Here is a 12,333-nt window from a genome sequence, read left to right as displayed (position 1 = left end):
ATTCAAGAGGAGATGCAAGCATGTTATTAATTTGCAATGTCCTTCCCTGGCAAGTGGGGCAGCAAGTTCTAGGATAAGCTAAAATCATCCTTAAAAAAAAAAAATTACCTCCTAACAGTCCTGGGGCAAAGGTTAAATTAAAAAAAAATCCCTATGATTCCTCATTGTTTTTGAACACAGGGGCTTAGGAAGAAGTTTCTACTGGGTACCGGAAAAAGGTGTGACTTCTGCAGTAGCGTTATGGGGAAAGGGTCAGAGTGGGCTTATGCAGGCTGGCCTCAGCCCACAGATGCCAAGGTGATGTCTACTGGCAGCTCCTATGAATTTCTAGGTGAGACCTGCATTGTAATTGTGTCTAAAAGCAGCAGCCAGGGTGCATTCCAGGATGTCATGACCACCCCAGAACACACCAGCCGGGGGTAGTACATGTGGGTGTTCTTGTTACCCAGCACTTTGTCTGACCTCTCACAAGGGTGCCTTTCCAGGAATTTTACAGTATTTCCCACAGCCTCTTCAACTGTTTTGGTGGTAGACAAGGTGAATGTTTCTTCCTTCTCAAAATCACCCCCTACCTCAGCAGCTTCATCATCTTTTGGATATGATCAGCTACAGTGACTTCCAGATCTCCCAGCACATATTCATCCTCACAGTCTTCATCATCCATCTCTCCAGGTGTGGGGTCACATTCCTTGACAGTCAGCTTCATCCTACAGCTGAATGTGCAGGCTACAGCTGTGGGGGTCTTTCTCAGGCACTGCCACCCGCATGAAGCAGGCCCCAGGCTGGTTGTAGGTTCAGCTCTAGGCAGGCATGTAACAGAGCACCTCACAGGCCTCAGTGGTCCCCATTTGCACTGTGACATTCTCCGAGGTCTGGTCATGGAGCGTATCCATGCAGTCAAAACGGAACACCATGTGATCAGTGAAGACGTGTTTGGTGCAATGGATGACATACTGTTTCTCTGACTCAGTGAGGGCAGCGAGCTCAGGCAAGGACTGGCAGAGGGGCCCTAACCCATGGAACTCTGGCACTGCAGCCTGCTGCTCCTGGAAGATCTCCTGTTGGCATCTGCCACCTTCCCAGGCTGCTTGGCTGCTATGATGGGGTGCTTTCTGTTCTTTGCTCTGCCATGGGTGTGGTGGCCAGGGGCACAGACTTAAGGGCAAAATGTTTTTCTGATGGTTCTAGAGCGTACTGCTGCATAGCCCTCTCATAAACAGGGCTAGACACGGTCAATCTATTTATGATATAGTCTGCACTGGGGCCTTGTGCTTCTACTTGTGGTCTAGGCCACTGAGATAGAAGGAGGCTTGGTCCATGACTTCACTGTCAACTTCCCTCACACACCTCTACCTCTTCAACAACAACAAAATACTGGGTAACATCTCTTCATTGTGAGCTCCAAGCTTGGCCAGAGAATTCACAGCACCTGCCTAGAGGATCTCCTCATGCTCCAAGGCCACTTGATTATAGATGAAGTGAATGTACTTGGAGGGTTTTTGGTCTTGGGCCTCTCCTGGCCCAGGAGATGCAGGATGTGAGTAGACGGCACAGTGAACTCACTGTCCTCAATGACAGGTGTGACAGTCCTTCCTCCTTGTTCTCTGAGTTCTCCTCAGTGATGCTGATAATGCAGTCCACAATGGCCCATTTATACTCAATACCACTCTTTCCACAGAATGGTAAACAGGAAGTTCATTAGCACACCATGTTTGTGAGGATACTTCTGACACAGGGCACTGATGGCCTGGACAACCACCACCTTGAATTCATCTGAGATCTCCAACATACAAGAGGAGATCTACTTTATGAGAAGGTTGATGCTGCTCTTGCGGCCAGTCTTGAGGAGGGTGGCGATGGTCAGTGTGGCAATGCTGTGATTCAAATTTGTGACCAGGTTCTCTAGGTTCAGATGACAGGCTGTCACTGCTTATGGATGCTTCATGGCAACCTTATTGAGGGTACAGACAGTGGCATAGTGGAGAGTAGCCTTGCATGAGCTGCAGACAAACTGAAGCACCAACACAGCCAGGGCTAGCTCTTAGGCACTGCAGCATGGCAGACTGATGATGGCTGAGGTGGCCTTGGAGAACATCTCATGCTTGTGCAAGCAGCTCTTGATGGTGTCCAAGAGTGGGCTGTCATGGCTGTTGTCCTCCTCCTCCCATTGTTAGCTGGCCCCTTGGATCATCATGCAAGGGGACTTGAGGCCAGGTTGGGTGAAATTGCTAATCTTCTTATTGACACCTAGACAGTCACATGGTATAGGATCCCCAGTGTAAGGTATTGAACCATCGTGTCACATTCAGTAGACTCAGCACGGTGCTGTCAGTGATCTGATAGAAAGCTCACATGGCCAGGCCCTGGGGGTTGTCTTTTTTCCCAGTCATGTCCTTTGTCAGGCTACTGGTGATGATGATGACATCCTCTGAGATGCAGGGCATCTTCTTGACACTTAAGTAGCACATCCAATGGAGGGTGGGATTGTTGGACTGAAAGTTTGGTCATGGCGAAAAGGCCTCAGTTGCTTCAGTGGTCCTCAGGTGCTCCCTTCGTTTTTGAGGTAAGCAGCAATCCCCAAACCTTTTGGCACCAGGGACCAGTTTCATGGAAGACAATTTTTCCATGGACTGGGATTGGGGGGATGGTTTCAGGATGATTCAAGTGCATTACATTCAAGCTCACATCCTGCTGTGTAGCCCAGTTCCTAACAGGCCTGGAATGGTACCAGTCCATGGCCCAGAAGTTGGGGATCCCTGAGGTAAAGTATCTTGGTGAGAATGTGGGCACACTTCAGAGGGTTGATGGGAATTTCATTAAATAAATGGGCCTCCTGGAGTACTGCACTCTTCTCAAGGTGCTGGAATTGGATGGAGCCTCCACATAATTCTTTGTCTTCCTTGTTGAACTCCTTCAGCATCGTGGTATTGATGGGGGCACAGAGCAGCAGCCTTGTACTGGACTGGTGTGGCTACCACCAGTTAAAATAGAAAAAAATAATATTGAGGGTTAGCTATTAGGGTGCTGTAATAGCTGAAAGGATATTAGATGAAAGGAGATGATAAGGTGACCCAGATATTAGCAAGAGGAAGATACTATCACCACTCATAGGTCTGATCAGACACTGAAAGGAGAAAGGTTACCAGACCCTAGAACCTGGAGCCACCTGCAAGAGGTGGAAGCTGGGAAGGTGGTGATGTCATGAGATAGCTGGGGTCACAAAGAGAATACAGCAACTCTCTGATTGGCCACCAGCCACTACAGAGAAGAAACTACATTATTTCCTCTTCTTCCTGTTCTACAATCTCCCACCAGTGCTACCCAGGGCAAAAGCTGACCTGAAGCAAGTTGGCAAGAGTGTCCAGGAAATAGAATTTGGAAGGGCCCACGCTCTACTATGAATGGCAGAGCTGAGCAAAGTTAAAAATCTTGTATCTTTATGTGGGCAAACAGCAGGTACAGAGCCTTTCTAGACTGCAAACACCTCAGAGAAGCAAGTGTTAATGGTATTACTTGTGAGCAATGCCTGGTTTTACTGGGAATCATGTTAGGTGGTCTGATGAAGTGGCCGGATTGACTGCTGGAGGTGGGGAGTGGAGTGATAAAGACACACTCAAACAGGATGTATAGTCTGTCTGAAAACAAATTTTGAGTTTATAGGCTGTACTATTCTTAACAAGCCCTGTACTTGCGTCCTGTGATTGATTCAAGGGTGTTTATATCTAGAAAATCTTAATAATCTCTCCCCTACCTTCCTCCCCCCTTAACAAAAAAACAAGCAAATAATGTGTGCGTGTGTGTGTACATACAAAGTCATTACAATCAGTGGCATACACACAGTCTCGGCAGGGGGCCTGGCACCAGTCTCTCCGGCTGTATCTGATCAATGAAGGAGACATGAGGCCCATCACTGGTCCTGCGTGTTTGGCAGCTTCTCTGAAGCTGGAATCCAGTGTACAAAGAACATGCTAGCCAGGGGCACAGGGATGGAATGGAAAAGTACTCCTGAAAATTTGTCTAATTTCTTTCAGATGTCTCCCATCAGCTTGCTTGTTGGCATGCTTTCTCCTCTTTTCCATTTAGTACCTTTTATAGCCACATCTTCAAATATGAGTGAAAAAAAACCTTCTTAAAAAGGACGTCACCGATCCATATTCATACATATGCATGTAGAGTATACAAACTTAACCACGCATAAAATGCAATTGTATATAAATATATACATATATGTGCTTTTAAGAAAAAAACTTGATTACTTTTAACTTAATTAACTTTGATTTTTCTGTCTTGTTTATTGGTGCCTACAGAAGGAAACAATAATAAATCATTTATAAAAATGGCCCAATCCTTTCTACTGGGAAATATAGCCAGCCAGACTTTCTCATAAATTGTTTAAAATAATGTGAATCTACAGTAATTTTTCTCTGATATGTGTGTTTAAAGGAAGAAAACAACAACCACAAGCTTTGAAAGATGACTTCATTGGACAGTGGTAGACAGGATTTGCCAGGAGAGGAAGAAGGGGGCATGTTGGGAAAATATGTGTATTTTAACAAATAATGATGTATATTTCTTCCTTGTTTCCTTGCTAAAGAACGCAGATTCTGTCACTAGGAAAACAAAACAAAAGCTAGATCAGAGGCTAGAAAGGACCAACAAAAATACTGATGGCTGTAAGTAGGTAAGAAAGTAAATAAATCCTCTGTCTCTCGGGGCTTCATAAGCCTCTCTCTTGCGGTGGGACGCGTGGGGTGGGTAGGCTGCTTAGGTAGTATTAATGCTGGGTCTCCAAGACAAATGTTCTGAAACTGCCCCTTGCTCATCAACTGAAAAAGAAACAACTTTCCAGCCTTGGCCCTTGGGAAGGGCCTCCTCTTGGAAAAGATTTATCCAGAACTCATTATTGAAACATGAGTTGCTCTTCCTTCTAACTAAATCAATTGTTCAAATTAAAAATGCAGGGGGAATGTTTAACTTACCTGAGAGAAACAATTGTCCTAAAGGATATAAAACATACTTAAAAAAATACAAATGAATGACACGCCAATTCAGTATCATTCATTTCAGTTCAGGGCCTGTGGGTCTCTTTTGTACCTTAGTTTTATTATCACACTAGGCAATTTGCAAACATTTTCATCATTACATTAAAGTTGTTCATTATGCATTTCTGTTGGATAATGAGGTTTGCCCCATTACAGGGTATCATCCACATTTTTTAAAAAAATCTTGAAAAACATTACATGCCATTAAACATCCTTCCACAAACTCATACTGAGAACTGAATATTCTGTTCAATTAACACAGCTCATTTTATTTAACTGATGACCTAATGTTGAACATTTAAATGATCTCTTTTTCTCCCTTACAAACAATGTTGGGATGATGTAAACATTTTAATAAGAAAAATCTCAAAATATTATTATGATTAGTTCTTCATAAATATTCCAAGTACCATTACTGGGTCAATGAGCATTCATATTAGTCTTTCAATACACATTTACAGCTTACATCTAGAAAAGTTGCAGCATTTTTTTTCACATCCACTTTTATTTACTTTTCAATAAGTTTGAGTCTTGACGGATACAGAGCATTGCACGAATTCTGTGCCCAATGGCCTTAGCAAGAAGCTTGCTTTGGAATTTGGCACGAGCCATGGCACGGTTTCCAGGAGTTGGAGTTACCTTCCTAGCTGACTCTGGTTTTGTTCGGTTTGGCACCAGGCAACCCTGTGTTGTTCTTTGCTCTGTACACATTAGTCCATCTCTTGTCTAGGCTGAATTCAGTTTCATCTCGAGCATAAACACCTTTGATTTTAAGAACAGTTGCATGCTCCCTCTGGTTCTGGAGACCCCGCTTACAGCCGGCAAAAATGGCCTTGGACCACCAGATGTATTTGTTGTTTCAGAGTCCTGTGGCCAGCAGCCTCCCCAGGCTTCAAGACAGTGGAAAGGACTCCGATTTTCATTCCCATTAATGGTAGAAAAGTGCTCATTCATTTGCTCTATCTTTACCAACTGTGAGCATTGTCATTTATTATTTTAATCTTATTTTTAATATGCATCTTGATTTCTACTGAAATATAACTTTTACATTAATTTAATCATCATCTCTATGTACTGACTAATAAGCTCTTGTTCATGTTCTTCAACAGTAACACTCACGTAATAATTCGGGCCTTGTAGCCAGGGTTTGGGATGTAGAGGTACAGAAGGTAGGCAAGAACCGTGCTTACAAGAAGCTGACCGTTAATCAGCGACGAGCATGCTATCACAGGGCTTTGGAGGATTTAAAAGGCTGGAATGATAAAGGAATTTACAGAGACAGGGAAGGGCCCACTAATATGGAAGAGTGATCAATTTATTTTTTTGCTTCATTATTACTTTTGATTTTCAAATGCTGTTCATCTATTAAGAATATTATTATTTCCTCGGGGATATACTCAGAAAGTACTCCTAATTTGCTATAATTGTCTTTTAATTTTGCTTTAAATTTTTCTCTTGTCAAATTTAGAAATTAATTCTCATGTAATTTTGCTGTTGGTCATACTTGGAAAGGTATTCTCTGCAACAAGATAGTAGCAATCCTTTCCAACTGTTTCTCCAACAACATTTATGATTTTTTATACTTACATTTTTATGTGGAATGTATTTTATGTTATAAGATAATACTAAAAGGCTTTCTGGGTTTTCATTTTGCTTTAGAGATTCTTGTTTAACCACAAATGCTGAAAAATTGACTCAATATTCAATTTTAATGGTCCATTTTTCAATGAATGATGAAAATTCATGTATACTAAATTATTACCATGGTTTCTGCATTTTTAAATTTTCCTTTTTATTTATATTTGCCAGTGCCAGTCAGCTTTAATTATCATAGCTTTATATTTTCTTTAATTTTTTTTTTGATTGATTGATTTTAGAGAGAGAGAAACATTGGTTTGTTGTTCCACCAACCTATGCACTCATTGGATGATTCCTGCATGTTCCCTGACCAGGGATTGAACCCACAACCTTCATGTGTATTGGGTTGACATTCCAACCAACTGAGCTACCCAACCAGGGCATAGTTTTATATTTTCATATAACATTTCATAAGACAAGATACTTCTTAACACATTGATGTTTCCAAAACTGCTTTTTTATTTTAATTCTAATTGCCTTAATATTCTATATCAACTGTAGTCGAGCTGGCATATTCTCAATAGGTACCACCACGGATTACAGTCATTCTGATATATAACTCTTAGCTGGCTCAAGATGCATTCCCACCTCTTTTACCTCCTATTATAGCACTTCTAGTCCTTGTTGATATTACATGTTGATAAAATAAAAATATTAAATTATTCAGTAGCAGGCATTTGATTTCTAGAATAAATATTGGCATATTCACTTAAAGGCTACTATTTATTGTCAACTCTGCATTTGATCCGTAATTATTCTCAATTCATGAGTTCTTTATTTGTCTTCATTTCAGAGTGATAAATTATGTTTCCATAACTCCTTCCATATGGAGCATGCATGTCCTATCTTTCATAATCTTGAATGCTTAAAATCATCTTCTTTCTCCCAGATATGAGAAACATGGTTGACCATACAATGACTTGGTCACAATCACTTTCCTTCCAATCATGTGAATATATATTGCTTATTTTTGATATTTAGTGGTGCAAGGAAATAATTCAGCCTTTATTAATTGTTATTATTATCATCCTCATCATCATTTGCTTTAAGTTTGGCTTTATATGATTTTCTTTTTTAAAGTATATTTTATTGATTATGCTGTTACAGTTGTCCCAATTTTTTTCTCCCCTTTCTCCCTTCCTCCCTGCATCACCTCCCCTGCCTCCAGCATCCCCCCTCTTAGTTTGTGTCCATGGAACATGTAAGATTTTTGGCTTCTCCATTTCCTAGACTATTCTTAACCTCCTCCTATCTAAATTGTGCATACCTATTATGCTTCTTATTTCTGTACCTTTTCCCCCTATTCTCCCCCCCTCCTCCCCACTGATAACCCTCCATGTGATCTCCATTTCTGTATTCTGTTCCTGTTCTAGTTGTTTTCTTAGTTTTTGTTTTTTAGGTTCGGTTGTTTTCTTTTCATTTGAACATTCAAAAACAGGAAAGCTTGCATTCTAGTACCTCTTTATTCTTTAACATTTCTTGGTGCATGGTGATTGCTAACTTGGGACACCAGCATTATTATTATTATTATTATTTTTTACCTAGAAAGTGTTGTTTGGGCAACTGATGAATCATGGCCTCAAATCTGTTCAGGAGTGCCTTGCTGAAACTCTTGCAGGTTATGGGAGATCCTGCATCTGCCATTCACATATCTCATCTCTTCTCTAACCATGGTCAAGGTTGTCACTTGACAGAACTATAAATTCTTCTATATTATCTACCTGCTCTTCACTGCTTCTCAATTTGACAAATAAGATTATATTTCTGTGCAATTTTCATGATCTCAGATTATTCTTCCTTTAGAATTGCTTACTCTGATCTCTTAGTTACTCTACCCTCTTGAATCATCTTATAAACATATAAAAGCCATAAAACATATAAAATACATATGCTAAACTCCTCTTACTAGCTCTAGGAAATACTTGTCAGACTGTTTCCCCAACTCTTTACAAGCATTTTCCCCTTAAGTTGTTTATCATTTTACAGGCATTGTGATTTTTCTCTATTTTTCTGAGAGGAGTGATTATTCCAATGAAGTCCCCATGCTCTGCCAGCCAATTTTTTGCTACACCCACAAACATTTAGGACCTATTCTACAGCACTCACTTTATACTTGCTGTGACCACAGGATCCAGACAGAAGCTCTTGGCTTAATGGAGTGGATTCCTGAGAAAGATGCATTCCAGCCCTTGTTTCTTAGCCAATGCAGACATCAGCTCATAGCAGAAGAGGCCTGGACTTGATGATTCAGTTTTCTCTCTGTCATCCCCTTGATGATTATTCCCTCTGGGAAGAAGTTCTTCTACAAAGGTAGAACTTTCTGTTAATTGCAAGGCACTATTTCCAAGGAAGTCTAGCTTTCTAGCTACCATATTTTGCCAGGTATAACACATTACTTTTTCTGTCCAAATTTTTTGAGGGAAAAATAAGGATGAATATTATACATGGGTATAATGATTATATGCCATAGGTATAATAATGGGAATAATAATCACATGTATAACATGCACAAAAATGTGGGTGTACATTATACACAGCAAAATATGGTAGTTTCCTGCTAGTTGATTGGGACAACACTATTGTCTGTTTTCCCTCTCCAAATTAAAGGTGTCAGTGAGGTGGTAACATAATTATCCCTAATTAATTACTAAGTACACTGCTCTTTAATAGAAAAGAAATGTGAATTCTTTTGGCACTTTATCAAGCAGAAATTCCTCAAGTTTTGCACAAGAATAACTTTGCCTTCTAGGGCTGTTGTAGACAGTTTTTCCCTTATTTTCCTCATATTTATGGTCAGTTACATGGAAATTATAGGAACAATGATATAGACGTTTGCTATATGTTGCCAGGATATACTCAAGTCTACAATCTATTGTCAGAGAATTATGTTTCTTGAAATAAACATGAAACTTCTCAATAATTCTAATAGGGTGATGGCCTGAGGTAATCTGAATTTATGAAAGTTAATAATAAGACCTTTTAAATTTATTATTAATAGCAATGCTTGGGCAGTGATCGCTTTATAGATGAAAGAATAATACATTCAATCAGCCCAGATTTATTAAATAATTATGGTATGCCTTACTCAGGGCAAGTTGTAAGGAATCCAAATATATATAATATATATAATACAAAGTCATAAGTTTTTCCTGAAATCCACTAATTATCTAGTTACAGGAAAGTAATATTTTAATGAAGTAATTTATAGATAACAGTATATTATTAGATGTTGAAATTATTTGATTCATGGAATGTGTAAGTTAGGGTATGAATGTAGTAAGTAGTAAAATAATTGGGAAAAGGGGAACTTAAGCTATACCTTAAAGGAATAGTAAGACACAAATAGGTTCGAACAGAAGAAAAATTCTACCTGGTGTAAAGTGTAATTGTAATAATAATTATTATTGCAACTGACACCACCACAACTTATTATTTCCCAAGCACTTTAGTGGCATCACTTTATTTCATCCTCTCAACCATTTCTAAGCTAACAATAGCCCTAATTCACAGTGAAGAAGCTGAGGCTCAGTGAATGATGCCATCTGGATTTGAATGCAGACTGGTGAACATTCAAATCCAGACTAGTAAGCTTCCAGAACATAATATACTTATTATTCCACAGGACCAAGTAGTAATTGTTGAGAGTAAATATAATGTATGTGTGGAATAATGATGAACTCAGTATAAAGATGAAAGTAGTGAGTCACCCAGTGAGGGACCTTTCAAAGCATCATTGCATCAACAGCACTTGAACTTAAAAAGACATGAATGCCATTCACATCCATAGGAGACAGTCTAAGTAGGCAGTTTACCGAGTATTTTTAATTACTAACAGATCATTTTCCTTTATATCTTACCTCTCAGAAGATTTCCACTGCCTTTTTTGTATGAGGTAAGTACAGCAGAGACCTGAAAAACATACAGAAGGTGTCTGGAGTAACCTGCAGGAAAACAGCATCAGCCTGGATTTGGGGAACTGGAAAAAATGAGGAGCCATGATTGAGAGAGTCCTGTACATATTTGAGCTGAGCATTTTTTTGGCAATTATTGAGTTCTGAGACCAAAGGAATTGGAAAGGATTTATTTTTGTGGCTCTTTTCTTCCTAATGGTTTAGAATTACTTTAACATTTTATAAGAGTGCTTGAATGCACCTGGAGAGACTGAGCCGTGCCTCTGTTCTCAGGAAGGCTTTGAATTCCACTAATTCTATGTAGGTAAAAGAGAGAGTATTTCATGAGTCATCCCTGACTCCCTGAGGACATGGCACAAGACGTCAATATTTTTTTGACTGGTTCTGATGCCTCCTGCATGATCTTTCTGCATCTTCTCTCTTCCACTCCTAGCTCTAATCTGACTGGTTTAGGTTTTCCCTGATTTATGCTTACAGCTTCTCAATTTATTGCCACAACCTCAGTGTGTCCACATGTGCACCCATTTTGGGGAAGGGTAAGTCTCCACGATTTTGAAAGACGCTTTTGTGAGAGATGCTCTTGACAGCATCCCTTACACATAAAGATAGAACATCTGCTAGACATTGCTAAAAGTGTTACATAATTATTATTTACTGAAATATTAGTAGTGCTAAGTCTGTTTTCTCTAGTCCTTTTCTCTGTTCCCTTTCTTAGATGTCCCCATGCAGGTTTCCCAGGTTCTGGGTTTACTCTTTATCTATACAGGATATTAGGCTAAGGCACCCAGATTCTAATCTAACCCACAATGGCTTTTACTTGGCATCAACATTTAAGGTGTTAGGAATCTATTTCCTTCCAGAGTGTCTTCAAGACTATGTCTGGTTTGGGGATCCCAGGTCAATCCCCCTGTCCCTGGTGTGTTTATTGCTCCTTTCCTATAGGAATCCTAATATTTGTCAGTGTTACTTTGGTCCCCTAATTCATGAATCAAAAAGGCACATTTCTTTCACTCCTTGGCTTCTTACTATGTTAAACTAACCTCCATTTTGTTCCCATGCTGCGTGTCTCTCTGTCCCTGACTACTGAAAATGTTCTCTGCTCTTACTCATTTCTTTCCATTTGGGCTGGCTTTTATGCACATGTTCTGTTATAAAAGCTGACTGGTGAAGTGGTAACTTCACAAATCTCTGCTTAGTTTTGTTGAAGGTCATGTGGCTTTGAGAGAAGGTGATATTTTCCTGGTACCTTGCCCAAATCCTATTATTCCTCTCTGGTATTCAAAAGCAGATGATCTTCTCTTTCCATTTTAAAGCTCTGATCCCATGGAATCACTAACACACAGATGCTTGTTTGCAGTCTTCAGGTTGGTCCAGACTCTCAGCTGTCATCAGAACAGAAGTAATAGCCCTACTCTGGGCCTATGACCAATCATTCTCTGGGAGATTAATCATGTGGCCTAGAATTTAAGTTCCTTCTATAAGACTCTCTGCATGCCTGAATTATGGAAACTGATTTTCACAAACCCTAACAGTACAAGTCAAGAATAAAAAAAATAGTATAAATTTAAAATAACAAAAAACACTTTTAGCTAACAGCAAGAGAATAACTATAATCTTAAACCTTCCTATAAATCCATCAATATTTTTAATCACCCTAGTTTAATTTAATTTTTGAGCCTTTATAATATGTGTTTTATCACCCTTATAGTAATTATTACATATGCTTTCTATTGTCATTACTT

General features: G+C 39.6%; 1 pseudogene; it reads right to left on the bottom strand.

Moving 5' to 3' along the window:
* Positions 1-278: 278 nt before the first annotated feature.
* On the bottom strand, positions 279-2,920 carry LOC112322993 (coatomer subunit gamma-1-like; annotated as a pseudogene).
* Between the last annotated feature and the right edge of the window lie 9,413 nt (positions 2,921-12,333).

The sequence above is a fragment of the Desmodus rotundus genome, chromosome 10 (assembly GCF_022682495.2).
Source record: "Desmodus rotundus isolate HL8 chromosome 10, HLdesRot8A.1, whole genome shotgun sequence".
Lineage (NCBI taxonomy): Eukaryota > Metazoa > Chordata > Mammalia > Chiroptera > Phyllostomidae > Desmodus > Desmodus rotundus.
This window is presented reverse-complemented; position numbering and strand designations above follow the sequence as displayed.